Source organism: Aotus nancymaae, unplaced genomic scaffold (genome assembly GCF_030222135.1).
Source record: "Aotus nancymaae isolate 86718 unplaced genomic scaffold, 86718_ANA_hifiasm-v0.15.2.pri h1tg000155l, whole genome shotgun sequence".
Taxonomy (NCBI): domain Eukaryota; kingdom Metazoa; phylum Chordata; class Mammalia; order Primates; family Aotidae; genus Aotus; species Aotus nancymaae.
In genome coordinates, this window is record NW_026988570.1 from 3,741,469 (window position 1) to 3,754,775 (window position 13,307).

At 45.5% G+C, this 13,307-nt stretch overlaps 1 pseudogene; it reads right to left on the minus strand.

The window, feature by feature from the left end:
* Positions 1-12,826: 12,826 nt before the first annotated feature.
* LOC135272950 (small nucleolar RNA SNORA70) lies at positions 12,827-12,933 on the minus strand (annotated as a pseudogene).
* Positions 12,934-13,307: the final 374 nt, after the last annotated feature.

The following is a 13,307-nucleotide window of genomic DNA, read 5'->3' on the forward strand; positions in this document are numbered from 1 at the left end:
TTCAGAGGTCTTTTTGATTCAATGACATTCTCTGTTTTGGGTATCTTCACTCCTAATTTCCTCACTGGGATAATATGTATTTGTAGAGTCAGAGTTTTGGGGGTTTTCTTTAAGACCCTTTAATGATGTGAGATTTTTTTCTCTCTTGGACTTTCTAGGCATGGGCTTATACTTTAATGAGTTTCAGAATGTCTTGAAACCTGCTGTATTAGTTAGGTTAGTTTAGACTATGCCCCAGCCTAATACACAAGCCCCACGTCTTACAACCGTACACAGAAGAGTGAGTTCTCACTTCACTGTGGGTTTGGTCTGCTCTTCAAGGTCATGACCTCCATACAGAGACTCAGGGTTCCAGCTCCATCCATCTTTTTTTCTCTGGCCAGAGACACAGCAGAGTAAGGCATGGCTTCTTCACTGCCTCCACCTGAAAATGATCCGTGCCATTTCTGCCCACCCTTCCTCAGACAGACCTAGTCACATGGCCTCCCAAGTGCGAGGGGGCTGCCAGTGCTGTCTTCCGAGTCCCAGAATAACAGGAAAGCTGCTGGTGGTGAGTATTCATCATGCTTTCTATGGTTCATGTTTGATGACAACCCAGAGTTCCCTCCTTTAACTATTATTCACCTAAGACGACAGGCCCGTTTCTCTCTGAATGTTCACGTTGGCACATTTGCTTAAACCCGGGTTCTCAGTAGCAACACCTTTTGTTGCTTACTAAACACTCCTGATAGTAGACTCCTGGCATAGCTTTCTGTTTAGCAAATGAGGGCTTCCAGAGACACCTGGATTGCTGCACTGCTCCAGCACTACCTCCCTCGTCCCTTTGCTTGATGTGTTATTTTTAGGGGGCCTCTGAGGCAGAATACCCAACTCCCTCCAAAGGACTGTGGCCCTTACCTATGCCCCAACCAGTAGCAGGGGCCCTGCCACCCAGCAGACCCCACAAATAATGCTGCAGCTCACTTGCCTTACCGGTTGAGCTCTACCAGCCTAGGATTCCCGTGAATATGCCCTAACATCGTCTCTTGCCTTCACTGTGCACCATTTTCCTGACCCGTGAACAGACCTCACTGAACTGATCTGACTACAAGCTTTACCTGCACGGCTTTATACATGTCTCTTTTATTCCTAAGTGTTTCAGAGGTCTCCTTGATTCAATGACATTCTCTGTTTTGGGTATCTTAGCTCCTAATTTCCTCATTGGGATAATATGTATTTGTAGAATCAGAGTTTCGGGGGTTTTCTTTAAGACACCAGCTGTCAACACTGGCTTTTGCATCATTTTTCCTAGATGCCAACTCTTCTCAGGGCCCTGGCTGTGTTCTCAGCTCCCCCGTGTCATGCAAGGCCTGACTGTTCCCGAAGCAGGACTCTCAGAAGCGTTATCCCTTGAGAAAAAGATAGCATTTCCTTGGGATAGACTGAACGCTGCCTTCTCTATACCTGCTGTGTATAATGTCAGCTGGAAGGAAAAGCCATCGGCCTGCATTTCAACCAGATACCGGGGGTAAGACTGGGGGTCACCTTGTCAAATAATTTAACTGGATTCTCACAAAAAAGGAATCAGAATCTCCCACTGAGTCTCTCTGCGGCTATGGACTGGTCCTTTAGAAGTTTCTGCTTGGCTGTTCAAGTTCTGTTCTTATTTCTAGCACCCAGTCAGCAAATTTGAAAATGCGCCAAGGGAAAAACAAAAGGAACCACCCCTACTCTGCAAAATCCTGTGAAGTCTTGTGAAGCACTAACCGCACTGTGCACAAGGTGGTCTCACAGAGCGAGGAATGGTTAGGAAACTGTTCCTTCCTTAGGGGACAGCCTATGCTGCTACACGGAGAAATAGCTGCTTGCCACTGGAAAGAGGGTATGTGTGTGTGTGTGAGACAGTACGCATCTGCGCGTGCACACATGCGCCTGTATGTGTGCATAAGTGTGTGTGTGTGCCTGTGTGCGCACATATATGCGTGATGCTAGCAGTTACCCTCTGGACAACTAGAAGAAAAAAGTAGCAAAGTCACTGAGCTATAATTCACGTGCAGCTGGGGCCTCAGAGGGGATTGACTTGGCGTGCCTGTGCCCACCCTGAAGGACTCCAGCTGTCAAAGGCCATCTTGCTGTGTCTGTAGTTCAAGTGTACTATGCCAGGCAGAATAACTCAGACTTGTGGGCACATATGCTCGATTTCAGAGTGGAGGGTTAAAGAAATGAGGGGCTCGTGGAGAGCAACTGAGGCCCGAGAACAGGGTGAGAGCGGAGCACATGCGTCACATTCAAATACCAGTTGTTGGAAGCCATGAGCCGTCAGAAGCCTTGGAACCGTCTGACCTTCAGGATTGATCACTAACCTGCGGAAGGGAGGGTGATGGTGAATGTTTGAATTTTCCACCTTATTAAAATTAGACTTTTCTGCAACATTGCTGAACTAGGAATTCATTAATTCACAGGAAACACCTCTCATGGTGATTAACATAGGTGGTAGCCACTGTTATTATCACTGCAGTTGGAGATTATCTGGGAGTTTAAATATAAGAAGGATTCAAACAAAAATTGTTCTATTTTTCAATGTGGTCATCCTTTTCCATAGCTCCTGCTTGTTGACTGTGTGGCCTACAGGCTGCCCATGACCATCTAGGGGTGGGGGGGACCCTGATCTAATCAACACGGACAGGACGGCCTGGGTCAAACTGGCTCTGTCTGAGGTGACTGAAGGCTGCTGGACTTGCACGTTCCATGGAGCAAAATCCAAGTCCTGAGACGAAGGCTCAGCTCAGATATTCAGGGCGAAAGGGATGTGGAGAGGAAAAGGCCCAGTGTGAACATGCAATGGTGTTGATGAATCTTCTCAGAAGAGCTGTCGTCACAGCTTCACCTCCTCTGGGTTCCAGATGCTACTGCAGCAAACCCTGGTGAAAAGTAATTCCCTTGGCCGGGAACGGTGCCTCACGCCTGTAATCCCAGCACTTTGGGAGGCTGGGGCAGGCAGATCTCCTGAGGTCAGGAGTTCGAGACCAGCCTGGCCAACATGAAACCCCGTCTCTACTATAAATACAAAAATTAGCCAGGCGTGGTGGCGGACGCCTGTAATTCCCAGCTACTCGGGAGGCTGAAGCAGGAGAATCGCTTGAACCCTGGAGATGGAGGTTGCAGTGAGCCGAGATCCACTCTAGCCTGGACAACAGAGTGAAATTCCATCTCAAAAAAAAAAAGAAAAAAGAAACATAGTTCCTGCCCTCTTCCTGTACACCAGTGAGGACTTCGTAATGAGCACAGTTTTTAGGGGCAGGTGGGATTTTAAATTCTCATGCTAAAATTGATAATAAGAAGCAGTTATATGTGACACCAAATTTTTAGGGCTCTAGGAATTTGCTATTTTTAGGTGCACCTACTCATTCATTTGCCTACTGGCTTTTGAGCACTCACTGTATACTGGGCTCAGCTTTTGTGGTGAGGACTGCGCAGTGAGCAGCACAGAGCAACCTATGCCCTGGTGGAGCTGTGCTCTCCTTAGTGAAGGATGACAACAGGGTGGGTGTGTGCGTAGGAGGCTGGAGACGCACGTTAAGAGGGAGGGCTCCAGGGTAAAGACTCCATTCAGTCGTCGTCAATAGAGGGACAGCAATGAGAGCCAGGAGGCAGAAGCTATCACTCAGGTACAAGGTGCGAGCAGGAGAAGAGACCAAGGCCGCACTGGCGCTGAGAGCACTCAGGGAGATGAGGAGTGACTGTCGGGAAAGTGCTTTCAGGAATCAAGAGGAGAGTCAGGAAGGAACGTTGTTTTAAAAGTCAGAGGAATTAAGCCTTTCAACAGAGAGCTGGCTACCAGCTGTGCCCAGCGCTGTGGGCGGCCAGTCACCACGGGGCTGATTTCAGCGGTGTGTGGGGCAGTGGGGGCTGCGACCAGAGCAGATTTGGCGGAGCAGTGGGAGTGACAGCCTGAACAGAGAGATTTTCAGAGAAATGGGAGGTGAGGAGGTGGAAGTGACATGTATAGAGAACTCTTTAAGAAGGTTTTCTTTAAAGAGCACCCAAAGGAGATACAGAGCAGAAGTTGGAGGGTGAGGTTTAGAAAGGCTTCCTTCCCTCCCTCTCTTGTCTCTCCCTCCCTCCCTTCTTTCCTCCCTCCTCCCCCACTTCCTCTCACCTCCCTCCTTCCCTCCCTTCTTCTCTTCCTTCCCTTCTTCCCTATTTCCCTCACTCCTTCCATTCCTATCTTTCTTTTTTCCAGGATGAGATAAGTGCCTGCTTATTTATATCCTGACAGGGTGATCCAGGAGAGGGCAAATCCCGTGATGCCCTGGAGGAAGAGGAGAGAATTGAGACAGCAAAAAGGGATGAGTTCAGTGCCCCAGAAGATTTGGCCTTGGTCGGTTCATGAACAGTTGGCACAAACAGTTCGTCTGCAGTAAAAGGAGGGAAGGCCAGATGGGGGTCTAGACACGGGGAGGTGAGTAGATGCCGATGACCTTTGTTGATTGGTTTTCTCAGTGAAAAAGCAAGTTAGGTCATCAGATGAGAGTAAGGCTGGGAGAAGGGTTGAAAGTTTGAGGGGAGAGGAGTAGGAATGACATAGTCTCCTAGGATAGAGGGATACTAAAGTGACAGGTGAACCCAGGATTTCCAGGTAGCTCGGAGGGCCCTCTTGAGGTCAGCGGTTCTAAATTCAAGTGCAGCCAGTAGACCAGGTGGGAGTTTTCTCCAGTATATTCAGGTGCAAGGATGCAGTGAGGGACTGGCAGAGTTGGGTTTAATGGGGTTTCGGGTTTTTCCTGGCTAATATGACTGTGGGAGAATGGGCAAAAGCACTGAATGCACATGGAGGGGAAGGATTAATGGTGGGCTCTGGAATCCAAGCTGGTGTGGAGGGAATCGAGGATAAGGAGGAAGGGAGGGACCCTTGCAAATCCAGCATCAGGGAGGTGTAGGTCCCGGGGGATCAAACTTTTGTTGAGGTAGAGGCGCATGGCCGGAAAATAGGAGGTGGGGTCGGGGGTGGGATGCTTGACAGAGATTACCAAGGGTCACAGTTATGATCATGACGCTGTCTATGATGTGATGGAAAGTGGCTCCTGGAATCCTGTGGACAGCAGGAGCCTGTAGGAGAGGAGGGAGCCGCTGAAGGGCCATTGGAGGGACTATCCATGGGAATATGCACACCTAATGAATTACAGCAGAAGCAGGGCTGGGAGACAGACTGCTAAGTGGCCAGATGCTGAGATCTTCAGGGTATGAGGCCAGTGGCCTCAGAGGCGACCTCTAAGGGTCGGGGTTGGTGCCACAGTCTACAGCATGGGCCACAAAGCTTTTTCTTTAGGCAGGGATTATGGGGGACATGAGGAGGGCAGGAGAAGGAGTATAAAGATTTGAAAGTGATGGCAAGGAACAAACAGGATTATCTCTAAGCCCAGGATAGGATGGGTGTGAGCAAAAGACGCCCACCCCTCAGCAGGCAGAAGCACAAGTGGCCTCTCAGGGCAGCACCAGATCTAGTTCAGGCAAGGGACTGAAGGCCTTGCTCGCAGCAGATGTTTGTGATCTGCACAAAATGACAAATACATAGTTTACTAATATTTTCAACTGGATTCCTATGACATTTATTTTAAATAACATGTTTGCTAAGACATATGAAATTTTAAGACTTACTTATTTCTTACATGCCCATCAAGTTCAGACATTTCAACTCTGGAACTGTTATTATCTGACAAATTGCAATGCATTATAATTTTTATGCTCTTATGCAGACCATGCAGTTTTGCTGAAACAATAGCTCGATATTGACTTTCCACGTTTTATTTAGTTTCTGTTTCAGCAATTGTAAAATACAGGTAGCACTGCTGCCCCCAGGTGGTGTGCAGAAAAACTGCACCTTCATCTTCTAAGAAACACCTACCTGAGCACTTTGTGGGTATAGGCTGCCTGGCGTCATCTTTTTTTTTTTTTTTTTGGACGTCAAAATGAAAAGTGTACATAAATAGTTTATGCATCAGGATATACGTTGGAGTTTGCAAGTTCAAATTTAAAAAAAAAAAAGCAGACAGTCCACCCCTGATCTGAGGCTCTACCAAAATCTAAACTTTTAATCTTGGGTTCTTTGAAGGACTTTGAAAGGCATTTAGTCCAACCTGGTACCCAATGCAAAAATCTCTTCTAAAACATATTTGATAGTCATGCTGCTTAGAGAGAGAGAGAGAGAATCTGCTGTTTTCTTATTTTATTTTATTTTTTTAAGAAGAAAAAAAGGAAGAAAGAAAGAAAGAGAAAAAAGAATGAAGAAGAGGAAGAAAAAGGAAGAGAAAGAGGGAGAGAGAACGGGAGTATTGCTTTATTGCCCAGGCTAGAATGCAGTCTAAAAATAGGTATTGAAACCTCTTTTATGCCAATAATTGTGCTTAACAATGGAGACAGGAAGGAATAAGGGAAGAAAATAACAAACAAGCAGCCAACCAATATTTCACTTAAACCTATGAAATACTATGCAATTATTGAGGAGTGATTTACTTCCAATTATGTAGTCACTTTTGGAATAGGTGTGATATGGTACTGATAAGAATGTATGTTTTGTGTGTTTGAAGTGGAGAGTTCTATAAATGTTTATTAAGTTTACTTGTTCCGGGTCTGAGTTCAAGTCCTAGATATCCTTGTTAATTTTCTATCTTGTTGATCAGTCTAATATTGACAATGTGATGTTACAGTCTCCCACTATTATTGTGTGGGAGGCTAAGTCTCTTTATAAGTCATTAAGAACTTGTCTTATGTATCTGGGTGCTCCTGTATTGGGTGCGTGTATATTTAGGATCATTAGCTCTTCTTGTTGCATTAATCCTTTTACCATTATGTAATGTCCTTCTTTGCCTCTTTTGATCTTTGTTGCTTTAAAGTCTATTTTATCAGAGGTGAGAATTTCAACTCCTGCTTTTTATTTATTTATTTATTTTTGCTCTCCGTTTGGTTGGTAAATCTTCCTCCGTCCCTTTGTTTTGAGTCTTTGTGTATTGTTGCATGTGAGATGGGTGTGGATACAGCATACCGATGGGTGTTGGCTTTTACTGCCATTTGATGCTAGCTGGCTGTTTTGCCCATTAGTTGAAAGGCTGATACTGGTTGTTCCTTTACATGCATAGTGCTTCTTTCAGAAGCTCTTGTAAAGCAGGCCTGGTGATGGTGAAATCTCTACTTGCTTGTTCACAAAAGGTTTTATTTTTCCTTCGCTTGTGAAGCTTAGTTTGGCTGGATATGAAATTCTGGGTTGAAAGTTCTTTAAGGATGTTGAATATTGGCCCCCACTCTTTTCTGGCTTGTAGGGTTTCTGCTGAGAGATCTGCTGTAAGTCTGATAGGCTTCCCTTTGTGAGTAACCCGACCTTTCTCTCTGGCTGCTCTTAGTATTTTCTCCTTCATTTCAACCCTAATGAATCTGACGATTATGTGCCTTGGGGTTGGTCTTCTTGAGGAATATCTTTGTGGTGTTCTCTGTATTACCTGGAGTTGAATATTGTCCTGCCTTATTAGGTTGGGAAAGTTTTCCTGAATAATATCCTGAAGAGTATTTTCCAACTCGGATTCATTCTCTTTGTCACATTCAGGTACACCTATCAAACGTAGATTAGGTCTTTTCACATAGTCCCATATTTCTTGGAGACTTTGCTCATTCATTTTTATCCTTTTTTCTCTAATCTTGACTTGTCATTTTATTTCATTAAGTTGGTCTTTGACCTCTGATATCCTTTCTTCTGCTTGATCAATTCGACTGTTAAAACTTGTGCATACTTCGCGAAATTCTCGTGTTGTGTTTTTCAGCTCCATTAATTCACTTATATTCCTCTCCAAATTGTCTATTCTCATTAGGATTTTGTCAAACCTTTTTTCAAAGTTCTTAGTTTCTTTGCATTGGGTTTAAACAAGTTCTTTTAATTCACAGAAGTTTCTTATCATCTACCTTCTGAAGCCTACTTCTGTTAATGGAACACACTCGTTCTCCATCAGGCCTTGTTCTGTTGCTGATGAGGAACTGTGATCCCCTGTAGAGGGAGAGGCATTCTGATTTTGGGTATTCTCAGCCTTTTTATGCTGGTTTCTTCCCATCATTGTAAGTTTATCCACCTGTCGTCCTTGTGATTACCAACTTTCAAATTAGGTCTCTGAGTGGACGTCCAACTTGTTGATTCCCAGCGCCCAAATCTGAGCAATCCACTGCGCTGGCCAAAACAGCAGTGTTAAGATTGATGGTGCTTTTCTGCCTGGGACTCTGCACCAAGAACTGCCGCGCCAAGGTGCCGGCAAAACCACCGCACCGGTCACAAGAGTCACGCTGGTGACCCATGGGGCTCCTCCGCTGGGAATCTCCTGGTCCGTGAGCAACAAAAATTCGTCTGAAAGTGTGACATCCTCTCGTTCTCTGCACTTTCACTGGGAGCTACAATCCCGAGCTGCTAGTGATCAGCCATCTTGGATCTCTCCCATCTTTTGAACTTGATACAACTCAGTGGAATGACTGTAAAGGCTACTAAATGTAGTATTTTACTGTAGCTGATACATACAAACAGGTAATTATTTGTTAATTGACAACTCCAAGAAAACGAATACTCCTCTTCACACCTAGTGCCCCAATACACCACCATCCATGTGGGTATGAAGATAAATATGCATACATTTCCGATTCCTATGGTGTTTCAAGTAGAGGTTGATTAGTGTGAATATTTAAGAATTTTCCATCTTCAGAACTGAAAATGAGCATGCAAATAACCATTAAGCATGTGAAATTAAATAAAAACTTGAAAGAATTCAAACTGAAAGCTGTTGGAACTTTAAATTATCCTGAGCCGTGACAGGAATGTGGCTGTGCAGCCTGAGTCACAGGTCACACAGCTGCAACCTGCCTTGCTTTCCCCATTCATAATCAAGACCAAATGGTGTCAGAGATAAGCCCCCCTCAGATCACTACTGCTTCTCGTGGAATAATAATTTTTTTTAGAATGTAACAATATGTACAATCCTGCTAAAATTTCCATCTAAGTGAAACCTTAACCCCTCCACTTTGGAACGCTGACCCTATCGGTTTGGTGTTTCACGGTGTTTGGTGTTTCCCGTCCTCAAGCTTTGCACTTGAATAAATTCTAAACTTAACATATTTTCTGAATCTCATTATTTAAGATTGACAGCCATTATTAACCAATACAGCAGACCTGTGGTTTTCAAAGTGTGTGCCTTGATTGGCAGCATTGGCATCACCTGGGAGCTTGCCATACATGCAAATTTCCAAGCCCCACCCCGACCTACTGGATCAGCTACTCTAGGGTGGGACTAGAAATCTGAGTACTAACCGGGCCTCCAGGTGATTCTGATTTCACTTAAGTCTGACAGCTGCTGGATAGAGCCTTGCTACACCAATATGGTCCACAAGATTGACGGCACCTGGGAGGCTGTGAGACTTGTAGCCTCTGGAGCTCTTCCATGGATCTCCTGAGTCAGAATCTGCATTTCAATAGGATCCTCATCTCTTTCAAGTTTGAGAAGCACTTTTTTATAGGACACAGATGGCAGAGATTGTCCTTTGCTTTCCAAATAGCCGTTTCTGCCCTTCTTCTTCTCTGCTAAGAAGACCTCAGTTTTATAATTGGCAGGGAAAATGGGGGTGGGTGTCTTGCACAGTTTGAGAAGAAAAGAAATTGCTTTTATTGCAAAACTTCTCTAAAAGCTGCAGTTGCTAGTAAAAGCTTCTCTAGCTAAAATGAGTGTTATCTGTGTGGACAAATGAAATGCAGAAATTGGAAGAAGGAAAAATGAACCAGTCCCTCCTCTGGCATCCCTGGACTGAGGGTCCAGGCCTGCTTGTTCCCTGACAGGAACTGGGTCAAGGCTTGCCATGAGCCACAGCTGGGGCTTTGGCTTGCCCATCTGCAGCTCTCCTGTCCATTTTGGACCTAGTAGAGGGGTGGAGATTATGCTGTGTGAACGAGGTTTTAGAGGTAGTCTGCTGTGCCAGGAAGACTGAATCTGAATCCATACATGGTCCCTTGAGAGCTATTAACTCTTGACATTATTGTAGCTCATCTTACTTGCCACAAATTCACGCAAATGTCGTGAACCTCCCATCAGATGATCTATGCAAAGCCAGTTTGGAGACTGCATAGTAGCAGTGAAACAAAAGGAATTATAACTGCTATCATTTTTGCACTGACTTTTTTTTGAGAGGCAGTCTTGTTCTGTCACCCAGGCTGGAGTGCAGTGGTGTGATCTCGGTTTACTGCAACCTCTGCCTCCTGTATTCAAGTGATTCTCCTGTCTCAGCCTGCTGAGTAGCTGGGATTACAGGCATGTGTCACCATGCCTGGCTAATTTTTGTATTTTTAGTAAAGATAGGGTTTTGACATGTTGGCCAGGCTGGTCTTGAACCCCTGACCTCAGGTGATCCACCCACCTTGACCTCCCAAAGTACTGAGATTACAGGCATGAGCCACCATGTCTGGCTGCACTGACTTTTTAATGGGCAATTTTGAAAACGTTTGCACCAATTAATTTTCTAAAACAGGAAGCCACCATCAGTAAGTTAGGGTCTTTTAAGTTTTAATTCCTTGATTACTTAACATCAGGTCTCTTTGGTCTATTATACTTTTCCCTTCAGGAAAAGAAAATCTGTTTGGAACTATAAATAAATATGAACTTGACCCATCCTAGCAGTTGTTTAGCCCCAGTAGAAAAAAAAAATAGGTAGATTCACAGTTTCCAGCAAGAAATATTACTTTAATTCAATGCACCCAGTTTGATTGTGTCTCTCCTACATGATGAGTGCCACAATAGGCTCTGGAGATAGAAAACTGAATGAAATATGATAGCTTCCCTCAAAAAGTTTATCAACTGGTGGTGGTGGTGGGTATAGATATTTAACAGTAGTATCTTAGCTGGAAAGAGAGTTGAAAGAAAAACTGTAGATACAGTAAATGTAACATAGCTGAGCTATGTTCCAGTGGGACAGGCCCCCAACCAGAATAGATTCAGAGTGCCTCCAGGGCTGCCGCATGGTGAGATAACATTCATGGTTAGAAAAGAGAAGGTGGGGCCAGGCGTGGTGGCTCATGCCTGTAATCCCAGCACTTTGGGAGGCCGAGGCAGGCGGATCATGAGGTCAGGAGATCGAGACCATCCTGGCTAACATGGTGAAACCCCGTCTCTACCCAAAATGCAAAAAATTAGCTGGGCATGGTGGCACATGCCTGTAGTCCCAGCTACTCGGGAGGCTGAGGCAGGACAATTGCTTGAACCTAGGAGGCAGAGGCTACAGTGAGCTGAGATAGTGCCACTGCACTCCAGCCTGGGCAACAGAGCAAAAAAGAAGGCGAGGCACAGAGACAGCTGTATTGGTTATAGCTGGTGCTTGCATTATTTGAACATGGCTTGAGCAGTTGGACACCTGTGCTTGGTGGAGCCTCAGCTGCTGAGAACAGTCAGTGACAGTCTGTTTACAGATCCAGTTCGGTTACGATTCACCATGGACGTAGAAACCTTTAGGAGAAACTTAAAATATATAAAGAGGCAGTTTTGGGCTGGGCTTAATTAGCAAAATGTAAGCCTTTTATGGTACTTGTGTTTTTTGTTGTGTTGTTTTTGAGATGGAGTCTGACTCTAATGCCCAGGCTAGAGTGCAGTGGCATGATCTCTACTCACTGTAACCTCTGCGTCCCGGGTTTAAGTGATTCTCCTGCCTCAGCCTCCCGAGTAGCTGGGATTACAGGCACACACCACCATGCCTGGCTAACTTTTGTATTTTTGGTAGAGTTGGGGTTTCGCCATGTTGGCCAGGCTGGTGTTGAACTCCTGACCTCAGGTGATCTGCTCACCTCGGCCTCCCAAAGTGCTGGAATTACAGATGTGAGCCACTGTGCCCCGCCAGCACTTGTGTTAATTAATTCAGCATCTCACACTGCTCTCTCCTCTCTCCTGTGCTCGCATCCAGAGAGGATTCTGGAAGGATGGTAGGGGCAGCCTGGTAGGGTTGAATTTCCAGGATCTGCCCATAAAAGCAAACAAAGCACTTAGGATAACACAACCAAAGACACTCAGACAACATCACCCAGAGAGTCAAGTGAGTGGTAAGGAACCCCACATGTTCCAAATACAAGGACTCAGGATGGGACCACCTGCAGCCCCGAGACCAATGTGGCATGAGCGCTTGTGTGGAGGAAGCAGAGGGAAGGGAAGGGAAGGGAAGGCAGGGGCTGCCAGCTGTGCTGGGGTGTGGCTCCTTGTCCTCCAGCTGTCACCGTGGGAGGTGGGTCAGGCCAAGCAGGCACTTGTGGGGGCGTTGGCAGCGTTCCTGTTCTACAGGCTCTGATGTGATCCGCCTGGAGGTGCGGGAGAAGCTGGGCCTATACACTCTCCTGATCAAGGAATTCAACTCCCTTCTTTTCTGTTTTTTTGGATGGGAAGTAAATTTATTGGTGAATATTAAGAGGGGGCAGCACAGTGGAAGCCCTCATGAGTGCAGGGCCCGCCACTTGTCCAGAGGGCCACGACTGGGGATGTACTTGACCCCCACAGCCATCTGGGATGAACCGCTTCTCAGCTACCATGTCTTCAAATTCATCTGCATTGAACTTTGTGAAACTCCATTTCTTTGAGATGTGGATCTTCTGGCAGCCAGGGAACTTGAACTTGGCCCTGCACAGGGCCTCGATCACATGCTCCTTGTTCTGCAGCTTGGTGTGATGGACATGATAACTCGGCCAATGTGAACCCTGGCCACAGTGCTTGGGGCCTTTCCAAAGGCACCTCGCATGCCTGTGTGGAGCCTACACTGGGGTAGTGCAAGGTCAGAGACATGAACGTACATCTGAAATGCTTGTCTCCAAGGTCCCTTAGAGCAACCCATACAAGAAACAGGCTGCATTACACTAACAAGGAAGCTGCTGTCTAAAACACATCCACAGGGAGGCAAACACTGGAAGGAGAATCCAATTACAGCCAGACAGGGATGATGAGAACAGAGAGGAGAAGGTCCAGATAAAAGCAGAAGATCACAGCTGATAACAATGTGTTGTCTATTTCAAAATTGTTAAAAGAATAAATTTTTAACATCCTCATCACAACAAAATATGTTGGTGAGGTGATAGATATGTTAATTGGCTTGACTAAATCTTTCCACAATGTAGGCATAGATCAAAACGTCGAATTGTATCCCATCAATATGCACAATTATTATTTGTCAATTAAAAATGAAAGGAAAGGAGGCAGATCAGAGTGAGAACAGGCCATTTTTGACCACTTTGCAAAAACAACAGATGCTATACAGCGATGCTGGCTCCTGGCTCCTGCCAACAT